We start from the raw sequence: 12,237 nt of genomic DNA, 5'->3' as shown, positions 1-12,237 counted from the left end.
TATGACTCCGTGGTAGCCTCTGCTATCCACTACGCTGTGGTCTGCTGGGGAGCAGGCAGCACGGACCGGGACAGGAAGAGACTGAACAGGCTGGTCACGAGGGCCGGCTCTGTCCTGGGCCGCTCGCTGGACTCGGTGGAGGAGGTGGGAGAGAGGAGGACACTTTCCAGACTATCCTCCATCAGGGACAACACTCTTCACCCACTGCACCTGACCGTGGAGGAGCTGGCCAGCTCCTTCAGTGGCAGGCTCAGGCACCCCCAGTGTAGGGCGGAGCGTTATAGAAGGTCCTTCATCCCAACTGGTGTCAGGATATTTAACTCCCTACTTTAAATATCCTGATGTTAATCCGTAGTGTGTTTTTCTTCTTGTGTGTTTTTATTTTATTTTATTTATTTATTTATTTATTTATTTATTTATTTATTTTTTTTTTTTAATTTTATATCTTTCATTTTATTTTATTTTATTTTATTTTGTTAATAGTGTTAATTTTCTGATATTGTAGATAATTTGTATATTTTTAAGATCGTTTTATTTTATTTTATTATCTCCTTTATTATTTCTTTTTTTCCTTGCACTTTATTTTCAATTGTGCTGCTGTTGTAAAAGTGTGTTTCCCCTCTGGGGATGAATAAACATTTTCTATTCTATTCTAAAAAAAATTTCGATCTGGATTTAGGTCTTGTCACATTACTGATTATACACCGCTAAAGGTAGACAACGATATTGCGTCTGTGGATACCAAGTCCCCTGTTGTCCTAGTGCTGCTTGATCTCACAGCATCCTTTGACACAGTGAACCACTCAGTCCTCATGATTATGTTGGTATCCACAGCACTGCACTAAGGTGGTTCACATCTTACCTGTCCTATAGGACCTTCTCTGTTATGGTTGGTGATCTGTCCTCTTCCAGTGCTCCTCTTTTCATGTGGTTGGCACAAAATGTTCTTCAATTAAACGATGAGAAACTGAGTGTATTGTGTTCGGGTACACTGTAACTGATGGCTCTGGTACCTTGTCCTCAAAACTCAATCCAAACATCAAAAATCTGGGACTGACCTTTGACAGCCATCTGACGTTTGATTAACACATAAACAACGTTGTCAGGACTAGTTTTTTCCAGTTGCGTCTTCTGGCCAAAGTTTAATCATTTTTAAGCCACCACGACCTTGAAAAAGACATCCATGTGCTAATCAGCTCTAGACTAGACAACTGCAATGCCCTTTAAGTTGGCATCCATCCTTCTCTCAGTCCGCTTCAACTCGTGCAAAACGCTGCTGCCTGTCTTTTAACCAACACTAAGAAAAGAGCACATCACCCCTTTCTTTCACTCTCTCCTTTGGCTTCCCGTCTCTTTTAGAATCAATTTCAAACTGTTAGGATCCGGGTAGCGCTCTCAGGTCAAACAACCAACTGTTGCTGGACGTGCCCAGGTCAAAGTATAAACACTGGGGCAATCGAGTTATCAAGTTATTTGTTCCCAGGCTGGGCCTCTTCAAATCAAGGCTAAAAACCTTTAAATATCATGTAGTATAGTAACAATCTTTTTTCTTTTATCTTCTTTCTTATCTTCTTTTATTTAGTTTTTATTGTATTGCCTCACTGTTTTAACTTACGCTTATTTGTTTCCTCTGTATTTATTAATTGTGAAAAGCACTTTTGTCACCAAAAGGATTGTAAATTGCTTTATTAATAAAGTACATTTTCATTTAATACTTAACACCATATCGCAGTCATGAGTGAAGCTGTCTATTTATTGAATAAGAAAGCCGGAATATAAACAATCGAAATAACCCCTTCAAAATGTCTGTGTCTCACCCCATCTGCTATTCAGAAAATTGGCCAATAGGATCATTTTCTCAACCAGTGTTGCGGAACAGGGTAAACAAATACTTCTAGCTATTCAAGGCGGTAGGTTTTCAAGCCACGGCAACAATGAAAACTTCCACCCACTGTAGTTGATGTCCAGCATCTATGACTGTGGGCAAAGAAGAGTCATTCTCTGGTCCGCAGGTGGGGGTCTGACCAAGTGCTAGTGGAGCTGCTGGCTAGCAGCACCGGTGGAGCATCATTGACTAGTAAAGGTGCTGACAGATATAGATTGTTGGGCTAATTTACAGTCGTGGAAGGATTGTTGTTTTCGTGGAAGCAAATTTTGGCATAGTTTGTTTATTTGTGATTAGAATTCCTGACTGCGTATTGAGAGAAAACAAATCATGCATTATTGATAGAACGTTGTTAGATTTTTTAATCACCTCTAATGAATGAATGAACAAATTTATATTAATAGAAAATTGTTTTTGGCGCTCTTGCCCTGAGAGCTATTTGACTAATTTGCATTTAATCTAATTACACTGAAATGAAAGGAAACAAATTCTAGTATGTGTAGCAATTTAACGCTTGATAATTTCTTTGATTTATTTGCAGTCATTCCCTATTCCTATTAATGAACTCTATTAAGAAAGTGTGGCTATCCTGTAGCGAGTCAAGTAATGTAAACGTGAAAATATTCAGTTAGAAGTAAGCATATTCTGATCCACAGACCTAAGAGCCAGAGCTGGAGTGTAAGGCTGGATCAGATCAGCGATGTAAGGAGGAGCCTGACCATGAATAGCTCTGAAAGTAAGAACCAGAATTTTAAAGTTGATCCTGAAAGAAACTGGAAGCCAATGTAGAGTTTTAAGGATTGGGGAAATGTGAGTTCTTCTACTAGAGCAGATCAGAATTCTCGCTGCAGAGTTTTGTATTAACTGCAGGCGAGACAGCTCCTTCTTGTTTAGACACGAAAATAAACTTTCACAGCAGTCTAAACGAGAAGACACAAGCACATGGATTGTAGGTTCAAAATCGTGTTGTGACACCATTTTCAAAGTCTAGAGATGTTCCTCAATTTAAGGAAACAGTTTCTGGTCAGTTTTTTGCAGTGTTGCAATAGTGACATGTCTTTGTCAAATACAACACCCAGGTTTCTCAGTGTCAAACCAGAATAATACAATAATATTTGACCATGTGTAGACTAAATAATATGTTTTGACTCCTTTTATAGACAAACATATTGGACCTACAAAATGCAATCCACTCAGTAGGTATAATGTATTATCTGGTGATGCTTTTTGGTCATCAACCTTATTTAAGATGTCCTAAGGGAAATACTAAATCAAAATAATGGGTATCGTAAACAAATAAAGTGACTGCTCTGATTTTGGTTTAAAACTTCCTGGCACCTTCAATGTTTACCTCCTTAAGAAATTGGATGTTCAAAATCATGGTCCAGGTTTGCAGTTCTTAGTGATCTGGGAGGGTTATGGTCCAGTGGAGAGCTCTTGGGTTGTCGAATACAAATTTTGGATCCATCTTTCCTCAAAGAATTCTGCTGGGAAATCAACATACAGAATCTGTATTTGAAGAATCTGATTTAAGGATTGGATTTATCTCAAGGATTATTATTATACAAGTATTATTACCTGTTCATTTTTATTTTAGATCACCGTTCTTTTCTCTTTTGAATACCTTGGGTACTAAACTCTGTCTGAAAAAAGTTTTAAGCAAGGTTGAAGTTTGGGTCTGCACTATCTGAAACATCACATACACAAGTTTATCATGAACTCAGACACACTAGGGATGTGTGGATTCTTACTTTGACCTGAGCACAGAAGAATTAAAGCAACTTTACATGAATGGTTTTATTACCTTTCAAAAGAATATGATACAACAAAGTATACTGCGGTTACAAGATTGCATAAAAAATGAGCAAAAACTGGATAGATTTTTAAAAAATACAGAATCCAGTGAAGCAGAACACCGAGGCTTGTTAATGATGAAGGATTTTAAAGTGTAGCAGCGTAATTACTAGGATCCCTGATGGCTCACTAGCTATACATTAGGTCCTCCACTGCAGAAACCTGTGTTTGATTTCCCATCAGGGTATTATACATATATGAGAGTTTCTCAATTTTAAGATAAAGTGGTGAAGCTCATCTCCAATAAAGCCCTAATCAGAATCCTGACTTGTTAGTTAGCAGACAGAGTAATACTGGCTGTGTTTCCTAATTGACAACAGAGAAGTGTGTTTAGGAGGACTACGAAAAACTGCAGATTTAAAACAATCACATTTATAAGTACGAAAAATACTGTATACAGATTTTTGTTATTTGCTACACAAATGTACTGCTATATGAAGCTTTTCTTTAGAATAGGGCAACAATTTCTGGCAGAGCGTCTCCAAACATTCTGAATATATTATGATGTTTTTATGCCAGAAACTAGTATTTAATGAAGAGCTAAGCAGCTACAGCGATGGGGGATCCATCAGAAACGAAACGATAAGACATATGCATCTTATGTTAATTGGAACTTATTTATATAGCGCTTTCTTTGCTAGGTCAGCGTTTTACACTAAATCACCCATTCATACACGCAATCACACACTGATGGGAGTAGGCTGCGATGCAGCGTGCCTGCTCACAATCATCTCAGAGACATGCTCAGGGACACAAAAAGAAAATCAAATCCAGAGCTGGGATTGAACCCCCAACATCGTAGCCACAAGCCAGCCACTCTACCGTTTAAACTATTCTGCTGAAGTAAGAGAAACTTGATATAAACAGGTAATGATATAAACATCCAATCTAACTTCCATCATCTTCTACCAAAAATATTTTTGTGCAGAATCTGCCTTTTTCATAAAGGAAAGTTTAGTTTGAAAAAACCTGTTGGTAGGTTCAGTTCGAGGCTAAAGGTTTTTCAGGTTTTTTACTCAACCTGCTTTTAGGTTCTATGGTTAAATGCCTAAAAACACTAAATATTTCTTCAAGAGTAAATTTAAAAGCTTCATGAAGATAATTATTTGTATTGGTTATACTTTACATACAAGATCGTCAGGCAGATTGATGTCTGTACGTGAAGAAAGAGCTGTGCTTAAAGATGAAGCTCTCGATTTTCCTGTCAATCTAAATTCCTCATCCTTCTATTGTCACGAAACAAGATGGAAAAAAAAGGTGGTCAAATTAGTTTTCTCTGCTTTGTGTCTGCACTCTCCATAATAGATAAGATGAGCAGCTCTGTCATTCAGGGGAGACTCCTGAAAATAAAAATATTCCTTTAGCAGTCCCTAGAGGGGAAATTCCCGGTTATAGCAACAAAAAAGAAGAATTGAAGAGAAATACAATAGAATAGAAAAGAATATACTTTGAAAATAATTCAAAGGAAAATGTAATCATTTTAGAAAATCTTCCTTTTCAAGTTATGAATCATATTTACACAAATCTCTGTTTGGTCTACAAAGGTGTATTTAGTGCAATTTCTGTGTAGACTGACAGCAGCCGCAGCAAAGAAGGACCTCTGATTGTAGAACTGCTGCATATTGAGAGAAGCCATTTGAAGGCAGTAAAATGTATCATTTTGGTGAAAACAAACAATATCAATACAACCCTCACGATTCAAGACTCATTTACATAATGTATGTGCCATAACAATACAAGAATACACAAGAAAATGTCTCTTATAGAAGACATTTTTTATTCATTACAAGTCCAAAGATTAAATATATAATATTATAGAAACTGAAGGTTGAATTCTATAATAAAATATGTGGCTGCGAGCCCTAGCTCAGCCACCATCTGTCTACTTGAAAATTGTCTTCAGATTTACAGCTTTGAAATGCCACAGATATGTTGCAGATTCACAATATTTATAGCATCGCAGACATCGTGTTGTTAATCTGTCTTGCAGCATTTGTTTCGCCGACCTGCTGATTTATTATGCATCAAGCATGAATCTAAAGTTGTAGCAACTGCTCTTGTTAGTGAGTTAGTTTTACTCTCAGTAAAGTTTCATAAGAAAATTGTATGTTCAAAACGTAAGAAACACGTATGTTTTATGTGTCTGTGAAATGTTTATTGAGTATAATGTCAATAGAAGCTTGTGAAATTCAAATTGCAGGGAGGCATGGGGCCTGGAAGAAAAACATCAGGGCTGGATCAACTTGTATCATGGTTGCAAGTGAAATCACAGGTATGCTCAAAATGCTCATAAAAAATTCAACGTTACGTTTGACCGTAAGGCCCAACTGACTTTCAGAGTGCAACCTGAGGAAAAACAGATGAAAAACGATACAGTAGATTGCAGTATACATAAATAAATTATAATGTTGGAATAAAACATGTGCCTCTTGATTCCAATTTATTTTGTGTCATTTTGGTGAAACGTTTCCTTAGAGGACTTGAAATTGCAAAAATGACTAGGTAATTGTTAGGGTTTTTGTTCCGATGACCCGAACCGACCCTTTCCTAGTCTCAATACGTAGTGGTGGTAAAGAAGGACACAGACACAGGAACGAGTTTAAGAGAAAATGCTCAGAGTCAGAGACACAACTTACATGATCATGGGCCTTGGCAAAGCAGAGATCTATCGCAGAGATGTCTTAGAGTGACAAGCGCAAAGTTCTAACAAAATGGTGGATCTTTTGGTGAATATTCAGGAAAACGCCTCTAGTCATTTGTGCATGTATGATTTGTCAGATACTCTAAACAGTTGTCTTCTAAGATGGCTGTCTCACGTGTTGGTTGTGGAATTTTACCGCAGTTGATGTCTTCTAGAGAGAATGTGTTTAATCAGTTGGCTTACGCATATGTCTGTCCTTGTTGGAACCAGACTTGCTGGCATCATTTACAGAAGATTTTGTCTTTCTCAGTGTGAGTGTCGACTTGACCTGACATGAAGAATAGCTGAGCAAGTGGATTCTAAAGAGAGGCAATTATTATTTAATATAATTAAATATAAAAGATTATCAGTTAATAAAGTGATTATTTGAAATGTGTGTTAAATCTAGACGATTGATAACAGTAAAGTTGTCATTTACTTACAGTATTAAAACTAGTGACCTAAAGAACTCGTTCAAAAGGTTCTCTGCTGACATCTAGAGGCAGCTTTATGTTCGAAACTACAGTACATTTTATATTGCGCCACACAAATGTTGATTATTTGTTTAAGATAGAAGTATTTCTAGTGTTTTTGACAGAGACAACATCTGTGGGCACAGAATTCCATATATGCTTTTTCATTCTTGACCAAATAAACTGCTTTGGTTCTAATAAGGATTGTTAATTCAGTAGTTGGACTTATGTGTCTAAAATGACCAGCAGAATAATAAGGTTTTATCATATGACCTGTTTTAAGCTTGAGATCGAGGCAAATTGCAAAAAAGTGAGTCAGTCACCTCCAGGACTACAGGTCTGAATAACGAACATATCACTTTTTGGAAGGCGGTTCAGAAAGTTCCTTACAAATGTATAGACACACTCAGAGTAGCAAAAACAAATGTATATCGTAATTCTAGATGTTTGGGAAAGTCAAAAGTATTTAAGGATGCAATGGCTTCCAACTTGGATTGTACTCTTGATTCAGTCAACCCAGGTTGTTTTCCAGCATAGATATACTGTGTTGTGTGAAGATTTGAACTATAACGTCCTAAGAACTAATGGTCCTCTAAGATTGCTTATAGCTAACGAGACAAATCTTTGATCGTGAGCTAACTAAGAAATTGTACGCCTCATATCTCGGTGCATTTATTTCTCGGGCAAAAAACTGAAATTATTGTCTATGCTAGACTTGGTTGCCGGACTATATATCTGATGAAGCCAATGATGTTTTAGTAACCAATGACGATATTTATGTTGAGAAAGTGTAAAACTAAAATATAAAATATAAAAAGAGAGGCGTCACACTGAACACACAGTAAAATCACAAGAGAAGCAACATGGATCTAATTTAACCCTTGTTTGGTCTAAATTATCCTCAAAACACTTTGACACGAATATTGTTTATTCAGAGAGTCAGTTATATTTTCCAATAAACCAGTTGTTTTTTTCACTGATCAACCTGTCTTACTGGTACTTCCAGAAGCCCATAAAAGTACATTTGTGTTAGGAATTCCTTAAACTGTCCTTTTTACTTCAACCTGAAAACACCAGTCACAACTAAAGCTTTGATTACGGCCTCAGAGTTTCAGTGTATTTTTTAAGATACATTGTTAAATGTAAGTGTTCTTACTCTCACGCCTTAGTGGTAGGAGACAAGTAGAACTGGTCGTCACCATGCAATGTTTTCATTTATGCGAACACATCTTGAAATTAATTGTTGGTATATCATAATTAATCAAGCTAATATTGTAGTTTGTGGAGTTGACACTGAATGTTAATGTGTCAATGGCAGATTTATTTTTGTCTATTCTATTGACAACCTGTATTATTACCTCATGACAGTTTAGATGGAAAAAGAGATAGATGGAAAAAGATGTATATATTAATACAATATATATCATTATATACAATGTATATAATTACATATTGAAATTGTGTAACCTGTGCCTCATACCTGCTGGGCCATTGTTTTTGTAAAGTCAATGCATTTTTAATATAGTTTACACCTTAATTATATATTTTGCAGTGTATTTTTTTTACAGGCCTTTTTTCCGCTTTGTTCTTTCTTACGACAGACATCAACTAAGAAATAATTGGAATCCAGTGCTAACTTTAAATATACAATTTAATATTTGCAAAGCAAGTTACAGTTACCAGAAAAAAAACCTGTTCATCAAAATACGGAACAAACTCATGTATGTCATTCATAAGGTTAAGATTGATTTAAAAACAATATTGCAACTTAATTATTTAAATCTGAATTTTCCTACTAAAATTTGTCCTCAGCTCATTTAAAGAGAATCAGTTGTTCATGCTCTCTGGAAAAAACGCTAAGAAAAATATTCTCCAGCTAAACAGAAAAGTGAAAGTCAACTGATGTCATATGGACTCGGATGACATGTGATGTAGACGCTTCAGTAAGAAAAAAAAGGTGGACGGTCAACATCAAAGCTGAGGTGGAAACATTTGCTCCACTGGGGAATGGTGCCGGCAGCAAAGTAGCTGACATTACCTCACAAATCACTTGGAGGCCTCAGTTCTGCAGATGACAAGGATCCAGTTTCTGGAGAATAATGACCACACACTGCTAAACATGGGTTTTTGTGTCTCTATTAGCTTTGTTGTCTTTTAAACGAAAGTAATTGTGCAAAGAGTGAAACCTACCTGTAGAAGTCAGCACCCCTTCACCCCTGAGAGGAAAGGCTGGTGAGTTGGCTACTTTTCTGTGGGAGTTTATCTCTCCAGTGTTAGCCTCCTATCATAGATGAGTCAGTAAGGACTTTGTTCAACCTTTTCTTCCTCACGCTCATAACTTGAGCTCTGCCTGGCTTCTAACTGGCCAAAAAAACACTTACACTTGTGTCAAAATGTTGAGGGCTTTTTATGGTCGAGTTCTTTTAAAGTGCTTCTTCGACATTAAGGCTTCTTGGAGAACAAAGTTGTGTTTATAAATTCTGTATATAGCTATTTATTCAAATCAACAAAATACTGTTTCAGCAAGGATTATACATCAACATCAATATAGTCTGTAAAAGTTTGGTATAAATATTCCCATTTTTAACAAAGTCAAATGTAATACATCTCTTTTGGGTTTAACAAATCTTTGAATAACTGAGGTAGTACCTTCTTCAGAATAAACTCTTAACTGGTTGTGATGGTTACTCTTAACCTTTGACCTTTCTTAAGCTACAAATAGAAGGTTAATTTTGAGGACATATAACGCTGCTGACAGGGGGCAGTCTTGTACGACACCTCTTTTAAAACTAGCCTTTTCAGTTATAACTCCTTTTAAAAGCTGGATTTCATTAATACTCTTTTGTATGTGACAACACTCCAAGATGAATTGAAGGGTGAAGGATTCCTGATGCTTCACCTTTATTGAATACTGTGTAAATGAGAAATGTAATGTTGAAACATGATTGACCTGGAGTCTCTATTCAGTTGGAGAATGGTCTCTTTCACTTTATCCACTCTAGCAACAGAGTAATTATAGTTTTCTACAGGTTTGGTATTTCGTTCCTTCATGAAGTCTTCCATTGAGCTTCTGATAGATTAATTTTTAAGAACTATATATTTGATACTTTCTTTTTTAGATGTGCATTATTTTTTTGTAACAATATATTTGTCATATTCGTTCAGTATGGTTTAATAATTGGTCTATATTGTTTTATCCCGATATGGACTTGCTGTGACACGTCTTTCAAATGGTTAATTCTGATCTAATAAACATTTCCTCATCTTTAATACGCATTTTATTTTGAGTTATCTGTAGTTTTTCACTGAGATCATGTTTTGTTTAATGTTTATTTTTTTGTACAAGAGATCTCTTCTTGCACAGCTGTTTGGTCATATGGGATTTGAGGGCATTATAGCCTTTGTATGGCACTGAAAAATAGCTTTGCAGACAGAAAACTCTGTTTCCCATTTTTAACGACCACGTCAAAAACAGGGTTAAGATTCCCGCTTTTCTGTTCAGGTGAATTTAAGTGTTGGCATTTCTCCCCTGTATTTTGCATGTCCACTGTTTCCACTGTTACATTATTTTGGTCCTTATTCTTTAAGTTCTATAAAGATTTGATTAAAAATCACATAACCTTAATGTGAATTAAGGTCTTGCATCTTGTTCTTCTACATTAAGTTTACAACCAATATAGGTGATTAACCAAAGATAAATCCTTTAGGTGTGAGGCATGCGTTCTTGGAAAAATACTTACATTATTGCACTCCTTTTGAGGTCCATTTCCAATCTTACTTAGTCGTGTCTAGATGTCTCTGGCAGTTTAAAGGCAGGTGATCAATTGTCTCTTCCTGTTGGCATTTATCATCTGACAACAGCTCAGACCACAAGTCCACCGACAGAAACGAGCCAAACCACATACCTAACACTCTCTACTTTGACCTCCCTCATGATGCCCCATGAAGAGTTGAAAACAAACATTAATCGTGTAGAAATCATGTGTAATCTATTGAGTTATTGACTATGATGATTCTGTATTTTAATCCTGCTAATTGTCAGGAGAAAGTGTCGAGTCTTTTCAGTAGCTACGGCAAGATAAGAGCTACTTAAATATTGATGAATTCCAAAAACCCTTAAATGTACCGCTGTTTTACAAGTTCTTGGTTAATACAGTCATAAATAAAGTGGTTCAGTTACATTTTCTATCTCTAACTTTACTGTGTCTGTTTGCATTTTTCCTATTGTTAAATGTTTTTTTTTTGTTGATCTTCATAATCTTGAGTTGTTGTGTTTAAAGAAATTGTCAGTCACACCCTTGTTTGGTCGGGTGAATCGTATAATACTTGTTTCGTGATGTGTTTACTTACAGCACTTTATTCACCCCTGATGTTTTATTTTCATTTTCTAATGATTAGGGAAAAAGAACTCGTCAATATTCACTCCTGCAGGTGAGCACTAAAGGTCGCAGGCAACACTGGGGAATATTCTGAAATACAGCAGAATCTAAATGACTTCAACTGCAATTATTTACAGATAAAAACAAAAAGGATCTCAATTTTTGTGCAATCTTTTAAATGCGCTATTCATGACTTTACTTAAGCAACCCTGATTTAAAAATATTTAAACATTTTAAATATTTTACATTTATTCCTGGCATTCTAGGTAAAGCTTATCTGTGGATATTTAAAACAGACCAGAAGCTTCAGATCAGTCTATGAGAGAATAGACAGCTCTGGATGCTCTGACTCACTGGGTGAGATGACACCTCTATACACCAGCATCAGACCAAAAGAGAATGTTGACGCGGTGGTTTCACCAATATCAGTGTCATTGAACTATTGTCTTTAAGTGTCTGCAGAGATAAGTGATACATCCAGCACCAGCCTGGCCACACCCGTGCTATCCTTGGTGAAGAATGTAGAAGTCTTGCCCTCCAGGCGTTAAAGAGATAAACACAGTCAGATAGAAATAATATATATATAACACAGAACTCTGACAAAACTGAACTTTTAAGGTAATTTTTCCAGAAATAACCCTTTGATAATATGGAAAAACAAAAAATCATTCAATTATATTTATTATGTCCACAGGGTCCACTTAAAGGCTTCTTGTCCTGTTCTGGACCCCACACTTTGACCAAACTCCTCCCTCTGTAACTGTATGCTGTACTTCCTCAGGAGATTAAGGATGATCTTGAAACCCCAGTTCTGTGGACCAGCTCCCTCATCACTGGGTGGCTATCAACAGGGGGCTGAAAGCTAATGGTGAGGAAAGAAGTCTGATAGCATCCGGAGCAGGCTTGCAACACTGAGGGGTTGTTTCCCTTCAGCTGCTTGATTGGTGGGACGACAATTACAATCCT

The sequence above is a fragment of the Callionymus lyra genome, chromosome 17 (assembly GCF_982586985.1).
Source record: "Callionymus lyra chromosome 17, fCalLyr1.hap1.1, whole genome shotgun sequence".
Taxonomy (NCBI): domain Eukaryota; kingdom Metazoa; phylum Chordata; class Actinopteri; order Syngnathiformes; family Callionymidae; genus Callionymus; species Callionymus lyra.
This window is presented reverse-complemented; position numbering follows the sequence as displayed.